At 42.7% G+C, this 15,079-nt stretch overlaps 1 pseudogene; it reads left to right on the forward strand.

Annotated features, from left to right (window-relative positions):
* The first annotated feature begins 624 nt into the window (after positions 1-624).
* LOC120600764 (glycine N-acyltransferase-like) lies at positions 625-10,584 on the forward strand (annotated as a pseudogene).
* The last annotated feature ends 4,495 nt before the right edge of the window (positions 10,585-15,079 follow it).

Consider the following 15,079-nt stretch of genomic DNA (forward strand, 5'->3'; position numbering starts at 1 on the left):
GATTCTAAAGGAGTAGCTCGAAGGGAGACGCTCATGGTAATTCTGTATCCCGATTGTGGGGGTGGCTACCTGAATCTACTGGATAGAATGTAAGACTAAACACACACATTGTTGTACCAACGCTAGTTTCCTAGTTTTGACCTCGTACTATATAGCTACTTAAGATTTACTACTGGTGAAACCTGAGTGAGAGTTCATGCGACCTCTTCGAAGTATCTTTGCTACTAATGTGAGTAAATGAAAAGTTTATAAAATGAACGTTGGTTCCTCCATATCGTAGAATGCTATATAGTCATGAAAATCATTGTTATTTATTGAAAAAGCAATGAGTAGAACATATTGATTCAATGGGAGAAACATTTAGGAATCCTGTGTATCTGAACATTTTCATTTTGTAAGATTTGTTGTATGTGTACATGACTAGGAGGAAATCTATTAACAGATTTTATTTTTTTTTTGCCTTTTTAAAATTGAGGTATAATTAACATACAACATTAGGTCAGTTTCAGGTGTATTAAATCCTACAGTGAGAAGGCTCGTGATTTTTATTCATAAATTTTATTGGTCTGGATATTTTACAATATGAATATTTTTTAAAAGATACATATAATTATACACATATATATCTTTATGCAAAAAACTATTATTTCACAGAAATGCTCGTTAGATACCTTTCAATTATAAAATTCCATGATTTCATAGAAATAATCCCTGTCATGATCAAATAAGATACTTTGCTATGCTTTCCCAATATACTTACTCTCTCACCCCCTCTGGATGCTGCAGTTTTATGGGACCATCTTCCGCATGAAACGAGGAAACCCATTCAAGCTAAAGGCCCTGATGGACAAGTGGCCTGATTTTAATACAGTGGTTGTCCGCCCTCAGGAGCAGATAAGGTGCCAGATGTGTGATGAATAGGAATTTATGTTCGTATTTGCTATGTGCCTTTCATGCACCTGACAATATGGTAGTCCCTGGGGACATAGAAATGAATCATTGTGGTGGCAAACAAATACCTGTTCTCAAAAAGCTCACAGCCTGGAGGAAAATATAGGTTAAGTCCATGGATAAATAAGAACATGGTGTGAAAGGTGCAGCAACAGAAGAATGAATGAGCTGAAGAAATGGGTGGAAAGCTTATTAAAATTATTTATGATACATCTTTATACTCCTTAATTATTTTAGTTTGTTTTCAAGACAGACCCCCAAACAGCTCCCTGCTGATGCTGAAGACCAAACACACTTGGTTATTTCTTGCATGCAGTTTATAGGAAGAGAGACCACCAATGGAAGGTCGTGCTAATTTAAGATTATGTTGATGGAATAGACAAGAAGTTGATCTTTTATTAAAGATATTAAAGAAAGGTGTCCCAAGCTAGACATCTATACTGTAATAAGTCAGACCCTAGTTCCATTTTTAACTCTTAACCTAAGGAAAAAAATATTTCTTACCTTTTAAAAACACCAACCTTGAAACCGCCCAGGGTCGTTAATACTAAGACACAATTTCTCATTGTGATATCGTCTTCCCACTGAGAAACTATATGGTATCGAAACCTGCAGTCATCAATAAAGTCAATGAAACGGGACATAAAAAATATATATGTGGTGGAGATTGTAAGGGAAGGATCAGACATGCTTCCTCGTGGACAATTCACCAAAACTGGATGTTAAAAATAAATGTGATTTTTTTTTTTTATGGGCTGCCAGGGCAGGGAAAAGCACAGAAAATAACCACCATGCTGTATTTTAGATCCCCAGAACTTATTCGTCTTATAGCTGGAATTTCGCATCCTTTGACCAGGATCTCTTCATTTCTTCACCTCCCAGCCTTTGGTAACCACCAGTTGACTTTCTGGTTCTATGATGTGGTGTTTTGAGATTCCACATACGACAGAGATCCTACGGTATTTGTCTTCCTCTGATTTAATTTCCTTTTTGATTTATTTTCCGACCCATTGGTTGTTCAGAAACGTGTTGTTTAACATCCACATATTTGTGAATTTTCCAGCTTTCTTCCTGTTATTGACATCTGGATTCATACCATTATAACCAAAAAAGACCCTTGGTATGATTTTAATCTTTAAATTTGCCATGACTTGTCCCGTGACCTATGGTATGATCTCTCCAGGAGAACGTATCATGTGCACTTGAGAAGAATGTGTATTCTGCTGCTTTTGGATGGAATATTCTGAATATGTTAGGTTCATTTTTCTGGATAATCTATCCATTGTTGAAAGTGGGGTATTAAAGCCTCCAACTATTATTTTTGTATTGTTTTCTGCTTCTCCCTTCAGATCTGTTGGTATTCACTTAACATATTTAGGTGCTCCAATATTTAGTGCATATATATTTAGGATTGTTATATCTTCTTGATGAATCGACCCCTTTATCATTAGTTAATAGTCTTCTTAGTCTCTTGTTACCATTTTTGGTTTAAAGTCTACTTTGTCCCATGTGAATAAAACTACCCTTCTACCCTTTCTCTCTTGTGATTTCCACTTGTATGGTATATCTTTTTTATTCCTTCACTTTGAGCATTTGCTTTCCTTAAAGCTGAAGTGACTCTCTTATAGGCAACATGGAGTCGGTCTAGCTTTTTATTCATCCAGCCACTTTATGTTCTTTGATTGGAGAATTCAATCCATTTACATTTAGAGTAATGATTGATAAATAAAAACTTACTGATGCCATCTTATTGTCTTCTGCTCTTTTGCATTTCCCTCGTTCCTTTCTTCCTCTCTTGCTGCCTGCCTTTGTGAATTGATGATTTTCTGTAGTGGTAAGCTTTGTTTTCGTTCTCTTTCGCTTTTGTAAATCTACTGTAAGTTTTTCCTTCATGGTACCATGAGGCTTAGATAAAATTTAAAAGTCATAATTTACATTTTTTTATACTTGGTATCTATGACCAAGTTATGGCAGCGATAGCGATTTTCAATACTTTTTCCTTTAATCTTTAGACTAGAATTAGATGGTTAAAACAGCACCGTAATACAGTTTCAGAGTACTCTGATTCTGACTGTATGCCTACATTTACCGGTGTGTTGTATATTTTCACATGTGTTCATGCCATTCATTAGCATTCCTACATTTCAGCTTGAAGAACTTCTGGTAGTATTTCTTATAAGGCAGGTCTAGTGGTGGTGGGTCTCCTCGGCTTTCGTGCATTTGGGCGAGTCTTTATCTAGCCATCATTTCCGAAGGACAGCTCTTCTGGATAAAGTATTTTTGCTTGGCCGTCTCTTTCTTTTTAGCACTTTGACAATATCATCCCATTCTCTCCGGGCCTGCAAGGTGTCTGAGAAATCTGCTGGTGGCCTTTAGGGGGTTCCCTGGCAAGCTACAAGTTTGTCTGTTTGTTTGTTTTATTTTGCTGCTTTTTTAATAGTCTCTCTTTACCTTTTATTTTTGACAGTGTTGTTACGATGTGTCTTAGAGAGGTTCTTGCTCAGCTGATTTTGTTTGGTGACCTGTGAGCTTCATAAACGTGGATATCCAAATTTTTCCGGAGATTTGTGAAGTTCTCAGCCATGATTTCTTTAAATAAGCTTTCTCTCCCACCTCTTTTTTTCTCTTCTATTTATCCAATAATTCACACATTGGTTCTTCTGATAGCATTCAATAGATCATGGGGCTTTCTTCACTCTTTTTCATTCTTTTTCTTTTTGCTCTTCTGATTGGATCATTTCAATTGATCTGTCTTTGAGCTCACTTTTTTTCCCCTGCTTGGTCAAGTCCACTGTTGAGGCTCTCTATTAAATGCTTAAGTGCAGTAATTGTATTCTTCAGCTCCCAAATTTCTGGCTTTTAAAATATTGTCTATCTCTTTTGTCGAACCTCTCATTGTTTTCCCCATTCTTCATGCTCCCCGTAGCCTGATATAGGTGCCTAAACACTTGAAGAAGCAGTCACATCTTCCGGACCTTATGAACTGACCTTGGTAAGTAAAGACCTTCACCTGTGGGTGAAGGCACACTGGAGCGTGCTATGACCTCAGGTCTAATAGTACAGGGTGCTAAGTGCAGGCCATGTGGAGTCACCAGGTCCAGGGAACACAATGTCTCTTGGGCTCAGGCCACTGGCATTCACAGCATCAACAACTGTGTAATCCTTGGTGAGCACTGCAGAGGATCTACAGTGGCTGCAAAGCTGTTAAGTGGATCTCAGAGGCACCTCTAGCACTATCCTCTAGGGGCCAGGGCAGGCATCAGCGCTGGCTGAAGCCAGGACTGTGCACACACAGAGCTGCAGGGGCCAGCTTCAGGTGCCTGTGTAGTGGCAGGGGCCAGTTGCAGACACATAGCGGTGGGGGCCAGGGCAGGAAGCAAGAGCCAGGCAAACTGCGCATAAGCTGTGGGAGCCCTGGCTGCTGACATGCGCGCGTGCCCATGCTGCTGATTCTTGCTGGGTACACAGCAGTGGAGGCTGGTGATTAGGTCAGGCTGGGGGGATGGAGATGCACAGCTAGAGGGGCTAGCTGCAGGTTAGTACAGTGGTCCAGGTCAGTGACAGAAGATAGGGCCTTAGCAAGCCCTCAAGCTGCTGGCTACTGGTGCACTCTTCCATGTCTGCACAGTCTCACCCAGGCATGCACAGTCTCACCCAGGCATGCATATAGCAGTGAAGGCTGGTGACAATGAGGCCAGTGGCATGCAAGTGTACAGCTGGAGGGGCTGGCTCTGGGTATGCGCTAAGCAGTAGGTATCAGCTGCTAACAGTTCCCTGACTTCATCAGGGGCCAGTGGGGGAGGGAGTGAGGAGGGACTCAGATGGCTGGCATCAGCAAACACTAATACCTGTAGGGCAAGAGCTGGTGAAGTCTGCAGGGGGACCCCCTTCCCGCCCCCCTCCCGCCATCACCATGCTGGCCACTGGCTAAGCTGCTGGTTTTGTCTGCAGAGCTGGTTAGTCGGAACCACAGGTTGCTCTGACTGCATGGCTGCTACTGGTAGCCTCTACTGCTCCTTCTTGTTTCTAGCCGTCAGCTTTGCCAGTCTTTGTGGGATGAAATGAAAGTAAGAGGCTGGGGAAGCTGGTTGCCCACCTTACACTTCCTTTGCTGGTGAGGGGACTCTTGTGGCTGGGTAGTTCTCTGTAGGTGCTGAGCAATGCTGGCTTGGTGGGTGGGGGACGATGCAGGCAAAATGAAGCTGTCTTCCTTCTCTTTTTGTACAGTTATTCTCAGGTTTTTTGTTCTCCTGTGTTGCTGAAGTTTTTAAGTGGATTCCAGAGTTTTCCTACAGCTGATCTTTTTCATAGAAAGCTTTGGGGTGGCGGGGGGGAAAAGGCTGGAGTCTCCTACACTGTCATTTGGGTGACATCACTCTTAAAAATAAAGTCCGAGCAGTAGTATCCTTGCTGAATAGGAAGTGTACTTCTGCTTAATATTTTCTAGATATTACAGAGGAACAGAGCTTTCTGATTCTATACTGGTCGAAATAATTTTTTCCCTCTTGCCTATTCCTGCGTCTTCAAATAATTCAAGGTTGGGTCTGATAATTTTGCTACATATATTTGAATATGTTGGCTTACTCTTTTTGATAGCACTGTAGTTTGTTCAACAATAGTAAGATTTTTTAAAGAAGCATATCTGATTCATCATCCCTTTCTATGGTTTCATCACTTATAGATGGATACTCAAATTGTTACCTGCATCAGTTTTCATAAAGACATGTTTATAACCCATATGTTTTAAAAATCTTTGCACTAGAGCAAGATTTATTCTTTTGGCCAAATATTTTGCTGGTCATTGACCAAACCTCTACCTTGAGATTTATATAGAGAGGGAACAATAATTTTAAATGGGTCATTTTTGTTTGAAATTTTAAAGCGATTGCTGAGTTAAGAATAATTTTGTTCAGGACATTTTTCATTATTAATTGAATAAGAAAGTTCTTTACCTCACAATATAAATAATTCCTAAATGAGGGCAATACACCAACAGAAAAAAAATGAATATTTTAGTATTTAAAAATATTATAGTGTAATGGACCCCTGAAAACCAGCATGGTAATCACAAATAGAAATATTTCGGTTGATACGACTTTTCTTAACCCAAACAGGAGATGACAGATGACCTTAATCACTACACCAATACTTACCAGATCTACTCCAAAGACCCTTCTTGGCTCACCAGAAGTCATCGACTGGAAACAGCATTAGCAGATTCAAAATAAGAAGACTGGGGTGTGTGCCAGCTGCTGACACCCCCCACGTCTACATCTCTAGGGTCGCTTTTCATCTTGAATAACATCCGTACCTTCCATATATCTTTACTCCAAGCCCCAGACACTGAGTCTGCTGTCCATTCTTTCCCTCAGTGGCCACCCCCTTCACAGTGAATTAGAACTTGCAAACTGCAATGTATGAAGTTCACAAAGGAAATCATGGGTAATATAATTTCTTAATAGCTCAGGACTCAAGATTCATTCTCCAGGATCTATGAGAGAGCAGGGGCATGGGAGCAGAGCCTCCCCTGTGTTTTGTCATTCCGTCATATTTACGACGGAGGGATTTAGCGATTAAGAATATCTCTCTGGAGACAAACTACCTACGATTGTGACCTTGTTGGGCCTATTACTAGTTGTATGATTTAAGGCAACTAACAACCTCTCTGTGTGTCAGCTTCCTTATGGATAAAAATAAAGACTATAATAGCATTCAAAACATACAGCCATTCAAAGACTAAATAAGATCTTGAATAAAAAAAAAAAGCTTAGCACTCACTATATCTGATTTTATCAGTTAGGTTTTCAAACCATCCCAAAACAGTGTCTTCATACAACAAGAATTTATGAGCTCACAATTTTGTAGGTCAGCAATTTGGACCGGACTCAGCTGGATGACTCTTCAGCCAGTGTCTCCTAGATTCACCTTTGCGATTGCAGTTAACGGGGGGGCTATCTGCGAACTGGTGAGGTTAAGTTAGTCACAGGCCCGAGTCTGGCCGTCGTGCCGGCTGACGAAAGTGGATTGAGCAACGTGTAAGAGTCACAGGTTTCTCAGTGTACTTTCCCTTCTCAAACTTTGTATTAAGTCACTTTTGCTATGGTTCCCCGAGGCCAAAGCAGGTTTCGTGGCCAAGCCTAGAGTCATTTCGGGAGGGAAAATTGGCATAGTGAGGAAAGAACAAATGGGATCATTGTAGCAACGATCTACGGTACAGAGTGCATAGACTTATTCGATAAATTTTGATTATTACATTTCCACCTCGTCTTCTTTGACCGTCATGACTGTTTGTGATGTGTTCGGGAATTATAATGTTATCCCAATTTTAAATTTTAAAAATGTGGTAGTGATTTAACCATGATCCTACAGAGGCCATGTCATAACTGCACACGAGGTTTGAGGCCTCGAAACACACAAACTTCCCGGCTGCCAGGCAGCTTTTCCCTGACATTGAAATGAACAGCGATAGCTCATATTATCCCTCATTTTCTTCAGCGAGGTTCACAGTCCAGCCTGGATGAAGCGATAAAAAATCTTGTAGCTATCCAGGGCAAGGTCAAGCACACACAAGGCATCCTCTATATGGCCTTTGAGACAGCCCGAGAACGGCTCCCCTCCCTTCTGAAAGGGAAGTTATCATCCGATCGTGGCAAATTCGGTTCCACGTAAGTTTGGCAAGAGCCCCTCTGCTCTGTCCACCTCTTCGTGACCGCAGGAGCCTGTGGGTTCGTTTTCTAGGACTGCTGCAAAGAAGCACCACGAGCTGGGGTGGCCTGAAAGCATAGACGTGTATTCTCTCCAAGGGTCCAGAAGTCTGAAGTCAAGGTGTCAGCAAGCCTGCGTTCCCTTCCAAGCCTCTAGGGGAGAATCCGTCCTTGCCTCTTCTGGCTTCTGGTGGCTCGAAGCATTCCTTAGCTTGTGGCTTCATCACTCTCGTCTGATTTTGCCCTCATACGGTCTTCTCCTCTGTGTTTGTGGCTTCTCTTTTGTCTGTTATAAGGATTGCCGTTGGATGTAAAGGCCCCTGGATAATCCAGGATGATTTCATGTCAGCATCCTTTGTCTATTTATATCTGCAAAAACTCTTTTCGAAATAAGGCCATATTTTCAGGTTCCAGGTGGACATATCTTTGGAGTGGACACACCATTCAGCACACTATAGCTCCCTACTTCTCCTCCAGATTTTGCTTGGATTTTCTATAATCCATTTTCTGCAAAGCAGCTAAAGTAATCTTTTTTAAAATGTGAATTAGACCATCTCCCTCCCTTCTTAAAAGATTCTAGCACTTCCCATCTCACCTCGAAATAATCCTGGTTACGCCAGCCACAGAAAGTCACTTCCCTCTTATTTTACACAAATAACTTAGTCTTACGTTCTTCGTAGCACTTATGATTGTTTGAAATTAGCTAACTTAGTTTACTTACATACTTATTTGATGTTTGACCTCTTCCCAACAATATTGCAACCCCCATCCCCAGAGCAGATGCCTTCTCTGCCTTGTTCATTGATAGGTCCTCAACAGCTACACCAGTGTCTGATGATATAGTAGGTGCTCAATAAATACGTGTTTAGTGACTTCACGTCACAGAACAAAAGTTTCCCAATAAAGGCAATGTCAACAAAATCATATATTTTCTCCCATTGATGTCTAGTCTAACACTGAGTAGAACTGAATACTGACGGCAGAGATGTGACCTGGAGACACCCAAGTTCATGACCTTTCATGTATTGATATGCCTGGAAAAGCTTTGTTCACACCGGATCGTACACTACACCTGAAAAGCACCTCCAAATCTATAATCTCATTTGATTCTCTTGTCCATCCCATGAGATAGACAAAGTAGGAGGTATTCTCCCCTTTGTCCTGGCAGAAAACAGGCTCAGATCATGACATAGCTTGTTCAGGTCACGTGGATGATTGAGGCATTACTGGAGCTTGAATCTTGATCTCCTCGTCCCATAATGTGGCCTCTTTCCAGGACACACCCCGAAGCCCTGTGACACCATGGCAGAAGCCTGCAGACTTCAGTGTTCTGTACTTTGGAGCTGCCTGCTCTCCACATCACTGCCTCTCTCTGGACTGAAGCTTCCCCACAGTGGCCAAGGGCCCCCTGACACCAGCATTCCATGATTCTCAGCTCTGGCTTTACATCTTGCTGGCATGTGCTTGGGAGCACTTGTTTATTTTCTCTGAAACTTTTTCTTTCTACATAACATGAGGACGAGATTACCTGTCCTATCTAGGTTGGAGGGTTATGGCCAAGGCCAAGTGAAATCATTGCAGCCAATTTCTGTGGGGCACTTAACTAACTGCCAGGGTACTTGTTCTAAGCACCTATATCCAATGGCTCATTTAAACCTCACAACGATTCTATGAGGGAGTTGTGATTATCATCTCTATTTATTAGATGAGGAAATAAAGGCAATCAGCCCCACGAGGAGCCAGGTGATGAACCCAGATAGCCTTGCTGCAGAGCCCCTGGAATATGCTACTATTTGCCTGTTAGGACAATCTGGGAGGAAACAAATATACTTCACAGTGTGTGATATATTATGGTCTACTCTTCTTCCTTGTTCCCAATAGCAACCAAGAAATGTTTAAACTCTCATCCCTGGATGTCACCCACGCTGCCCTGGCGAATAAATTCTGGCATTTTGGCAGCAATGAGAGGATCCAGAGATTCATCGAGTGCTGTATCCAGACTTTCCCCTCCTTCTGTCTGCTGGGACCCGAAGGGACCCTGTGTCCTGGACCCTGGTGGACCAGACAGAAGAGCAGCGGATGGCAGGCACTGTGCCTCAGTACCGAAGACACGGTCTCATCTTTCACGTCCTCTGTGCCCAGGTGCAGGCCCTGACCCAACTTGGCTTCCCCGTATATTCCCATGTGTATAAGGGCAGCCACACCAGGCAAAGAGTGGTCTTCAAAATGCAGGATGTTCCCACGCCCTCTGACTGGAACCAGTAGAAATATACGCCTCTGTGAGGCAGCCCTGCACACAAGACAGTGTCGAGTGGACTGGGCACGTGGCTAGAGGAACAGATGGGTGGATGGAGAGAAAGAATAAATTGTAATCGGTGGTAGTGGAGTGGTCTCTGGGCTCTGGGAAGCAGTGATGGACGATGAACAGGAAAGCCTCATCTCTACGCTCACAGACTTCATAGAGATCCCTTAGCTTCCTTGGTATGAAGCGAAGCAGGCATTCCTGCCGCTCAGATGGTACCGTGGGCCCATTTCCAGGATCTTTGTCACACTTTATCATCAGCTGCATGCGTTTCCGCATTGTTCTTCCTGGAAGTCTGCTCGCTGATCCTTGCCAATTTGCCAGGAGGTGGTACTATTTTGTGGGTTCCATGATTTTTCCCCTCTGGATTTCTCTGGTATGTTTGTTGGGTTTTGTTTGTTTATTTGTTTGTTTGTTTTGGGCAGGAGAGTGGCCTGTCTTCTGAGCGAGTCTTTGCAAGATTATCCTTTCCCAGGTCACTTCTTAAGCCTTATATTATAATCACAAGAAATATATCCCACATACATACACACACCCTATATAACTTGAGGGTATAACGCAAATGAAACAGGTCAGACGGAGAAAGACAAATACCATACGATTTCATTCATAGGTGGAATATGTTAAAAAAAATGAACACACAAAACAAAACTCAAGGTTGCAGACAAAAGATGGGTGGTTCTCAGAGGGGAAGGAGGTAGCGGGAGGGCAGAATGGGTAAATGGGGTCAACTGTATGATGGCGGAGGGAAGCGACCTCTGGTGGTGAGTTTGCTGTAGTGCATGCACATGTCGCATTGCAATGCTGTATATCTGAAACTTCTGTAACGTTATGAATCGATGCTACCTCAATTAAAGAAGAGAGAGAGAACAGACGAGTGCCCGGTGAGAGCACTGTATGGCACACTTTGCCACAACCGTTTGCTGAGCACAGGAATAGGCACTGCGCTTGTCAACACACAACGGTGAACAAAACAGACAATTCCTGGCTGTACAGATCTAATATGTAAATCGTCTACGGAAAGAGACAAGAGATCACAAGTACAGCCATATAAATAAATATATCTGTAAAACTTGTGGTGCTATATAGGAAAAAGCGAAAGTAGCTACGAATTCACATGAGAGAGATTCTCACTTTCTTTTCTTTTTCCTCCGTAGTACCCCCCCGCTGGACCACTCTCCCCTGGCTCTATACATAATAATTACCATGTTATTGACTATAGTCCCTATGCTGCACTCTGTAGGAGATGAGATTTTTAAGAGTCTTGGTTTTACTCCGAAGTGGCCATGACTCACTCAGGTTCAGTCACTTAAACACTTGCACCACTGTCCTGCCTATCTTACAGACGTATTCATAAGCAAACGACCTGCTTTCTGTCGAGTGTGTTCTGTAACCTGTGTTTTAAATCTCATTCTTTAAAGTAAATTCCAATAATAAACCCTGGACCCCTTCCTGCAGCTTCATGGTCTCTAAGGCATCGGGACAGGTCTGAAAGTGACTTTGCCCTCTCGACGTCAAATTGAGTAACTTCTCCTCTTCAGTTCCTCACCCTTCCTTCCGAATTCCGTCCCCACTCTCTACTCTCTTTTCCCATTCCCTTTCAACGGCCATATCTTCCACGTGGATAGAAAACGTGTTCATCCCAACTCTGGTACAAGTATCGCAGAGGAATGGGCTCAGGTTCTAATAAGAGAACAGTCATCCCTACCTGCTCTTGTGGCCAGATGATGCCCGTGTTCAAATGACGCCAACTGTCCACGGGCACCTGAAGCTCAAATGGGTTCCTCTGGTTTGTATGAAAAAATGATACCATAAACCCGTAGCAGCCCAAAGAATAGGGAGGGTCAAGACACTGGGAGACGACGGCAGAGCATCCTGTAGCTGTGCATAAATCTGGACATAAACTCAGAGACACGAAGGGTCACCAGAGGTCTGTGTGCAGCATGTTTTCCAAGTGGTATCTGCTTGGATGCTTTGAGTCACAGGGAACTCACTGCCTTCAGAGGCAAGCCGGTCGGTCCTCGGGTAGCTCTAGTTTTAAAGAGACTTGCTGTCTGATTAACTGGTAATATGTCTCTTTTGTGATTTCTCTTTTTAATCTCAGTCTGGGGCCATGTAGAATCATGATTCATTTCATCCTATGGAACTTCACGTGATTGAAGGCTACTGCCTTAGTTACAATTAGGATTACTTAATTAACATTTCTTACGTGCCAGCTATGATCCTAGGCCCTGAACTTGCATTATCTAATTTAATTCTGATAAGTATCTGAGGAGAGACAGGTGCTCTTTTTATTTCCATTTTAGAATTGACAAAACTGAGACTTAGAGGCATGAAATAGAGACATTAGATCCACGTGGCTAGGTAACTCCAGATTTACTCGTTCTACTTAACCCTCCACGATGCAAGTTAGGGGGAAATACTGATAGAAAGACACACTCCCAGGGGTCCTACTTGTTGGAAACATAGTGGGGTGAAACAATGGCTTCTCCCTTGCAGACTGGCCTGACTTCTGTCCCGTTCCAGGCTTGGGAGGCTGTGGCAATGCCTGTTGGAGCTTAGCTCCCAACCGTCCCACAGACAGCACAGCGGGTACAAGAGTGCCCTCTGGAGTCTGAATCAAGGCTCTACTTCTCACTTACGAACTCTGAGACCTTAAGCAGTTTACTTGAGTTCTTGGTGCCCAAACTTTCATGATTTGTGAAATAGATAAATAATAGTATTTACTTTAGATGCTAGGCTTGTGGAGGGCACCAATTTTTAAATTTTATTTAAAATTACAGTGGACATAATATTATATTAGTTTCGGGTATCCATCATAGCGGTGAGACATTTATATACCTCACGAAGTGATCACCATCTGTCACCATACATACTACGGCAATATTATTGACTCTATTCCCTATGCTATACATTACGTCCCCATGATTTATTTTATAACTGGCAGTTTATACTTCTTAGCCCCTTCACCTTTTTTCCTCAACCCCTAACTCCCTCCCATCTGGCAACCATCAGTTTATTCTCTGTATCTATGAGTTTGTTTCTGTTTTCTTTTGTTTGCCTCTTAGTTCAGTTTTATAACCAAAGAAACCCACGAATACCCTCCCCCAACCAACAGCCACATGTACACAGAGATTCTAGGGGCTGAATTTTGTGGGGTCATAGAATTTTTTGACTCCTTCCTTTCCCCTTACTTGCCAAATGCATCTGGACTCCCATAACCTAGATATTCCCCCAAGATCACCTTCAAGGACTCAGGCAGACTTCCTCAGAGCCTTCTCCTGGACCTACAGCATCTGGAGGCTGTGGACAGTGAGGCATTGTGGCTGGAGCCTTAACCTGGAGGAGACCCAGGAAGAGCAAGGAACACATTGGGTATCTGCTATTTTAAGAACTAGAAGTGATAGTCGATTTATAGCTACAGGCCATAATTGTTCAAGATATTTACTTGCCTCTCGGTGGCTTCCAGTCTGAAGACGGGAGCTAGGGTGAATTTTACCTTTTTTTCTTTTTTTTTTTTTAAGTCTGTGAACTATCTTTTTTTTTTTTAATTGAAATATATTTGACAGATATCATTGTGTAAGTCTGAATGTATAACATGTTGATGTGATCCACTTCTATATTGCAATATGATTGCCATTGCAGCGTTAGCTAGCAGCTCTATCAAGTCACAAAGCTACCATTTCTTTCTTGTGGTGGAAATGATGAAGAGCTAGTCTTTTAGCAAGTTTGATGTGAGTCTGAGGCTGAAGTCAGGTGTATATAATTTCCTGGAAAGCGGGACACCCTCAGGTAAATTTGTTCGGGAGAGCAGCCCCTGGGACATGGGGGGAAGGGTAAGGCTGGCTCTTACCGAAGTAACTGATATAAAAATCAATCAGTCTTGTTTTCCCTTTGGCATCATGTTCAAAGTAGCAACTGAGCAGCAGGAAAGATGATTTATTTTCATGTTGGCATAAATTTGTATTATGCAGATGTATTATAATTTAATCCATTTCTAATCGTTAGCCATATAAGAATTTTCACCCAAATTTTTCATTAAGATAAAGAGTACTACGATGAACCGCCATGGAATTTATAGATTGAAGGCTATCTGTAATAAACAATAGAGGTTACAGTCTCACCTAGATTAGCTCCATCAAATGATTCACTATCATACTTCACCTCAGAAGTCTTGCTGTAGAGACTCCTAAGGAATCAGAATCATAGGCTATTAGGGTCTCTGGTATTCACCTGCCTTGATGCAAAACTTGACTGCTTCCTCCAGCTGTGCAGTCCTGGCTGAGTTCACGAATCTCCTTGTGCCTCAGTTTTCTCACCTGTAAAATGGGGCTAATGATGCTGATTCATTCATTTGTTGAAAGGACTAAAGAAACCAATACAGGTAAGCCTCTTGGGACAGTGCCTGGTGCATAGTAGAAACTCAGTAAATTTTTGCTGCTACTATTATCCTGTATAGTATTACATTTTCATTGGCCAATGCAACACTCAGAGACTTAACAAAAGTCAGCTAAAAAAGTTAATAAGATGATACCAGCCTCTAAGGTATGCTGACTGCAACGTCATAGAAAGAAAAAAGCCGGGTAACTTCTATTAAGTATTATGCAGCAGGCAAGGTACAGAGGATGGTGACATAAACAGCGAGCTGTGACATGCAGGATCCCCTACCACGAAGCTCTGCTGCAAGGACTGGACACTCCCTGGTCCGAGCAGGTTCTCTCTTGCAGGCAGATGTGAACGGTCCCCTAGCGCAAATGCCACTCTAAACGTTTTGAATGTGAAGTTTGAATGATTTCTTGAATGGTTTCTTTTAAATGGATTCTCAGACACGGAAACGCCGAGTTAAAGGGGGAATGCGAACAACGTCCTGGTTTTCCTACAGAGAGCCGGACGCCCTTTGCAGGGACTGCCCAGTGGACGAGTGTCCTGGTTTTCCTGCTCCTTCCTCATCCGTCACTTAACTCCATGTCCTGAGCCCCAGGCTGAACAGTGAACACGTATGTGTGGCTGGCACAGGCAGCAGGTGAACGGAGGCACTGAAGGCCCCGCTTCCAAACACGTGGCACGCCCGCAGGTGTTCAAACCCAGGCAGAGGAGACCTGTGCCGTGTGTGTGTGTGTGT

The sequence above is a fragment of the Pteropus medius genome, unplaced genomic scaffold (genome assembly GCF_902729225.1).
Source record: "Pteropus medius unplaced genomic scaffold, Ma_sr-lr_union100, whole genome shotgun sequence".
NCBI lineage: Eukaryota > Metazoa > Chordata > Mammalia > Chiroptera > Pteropodidae > Pteropus > Pteropus medius.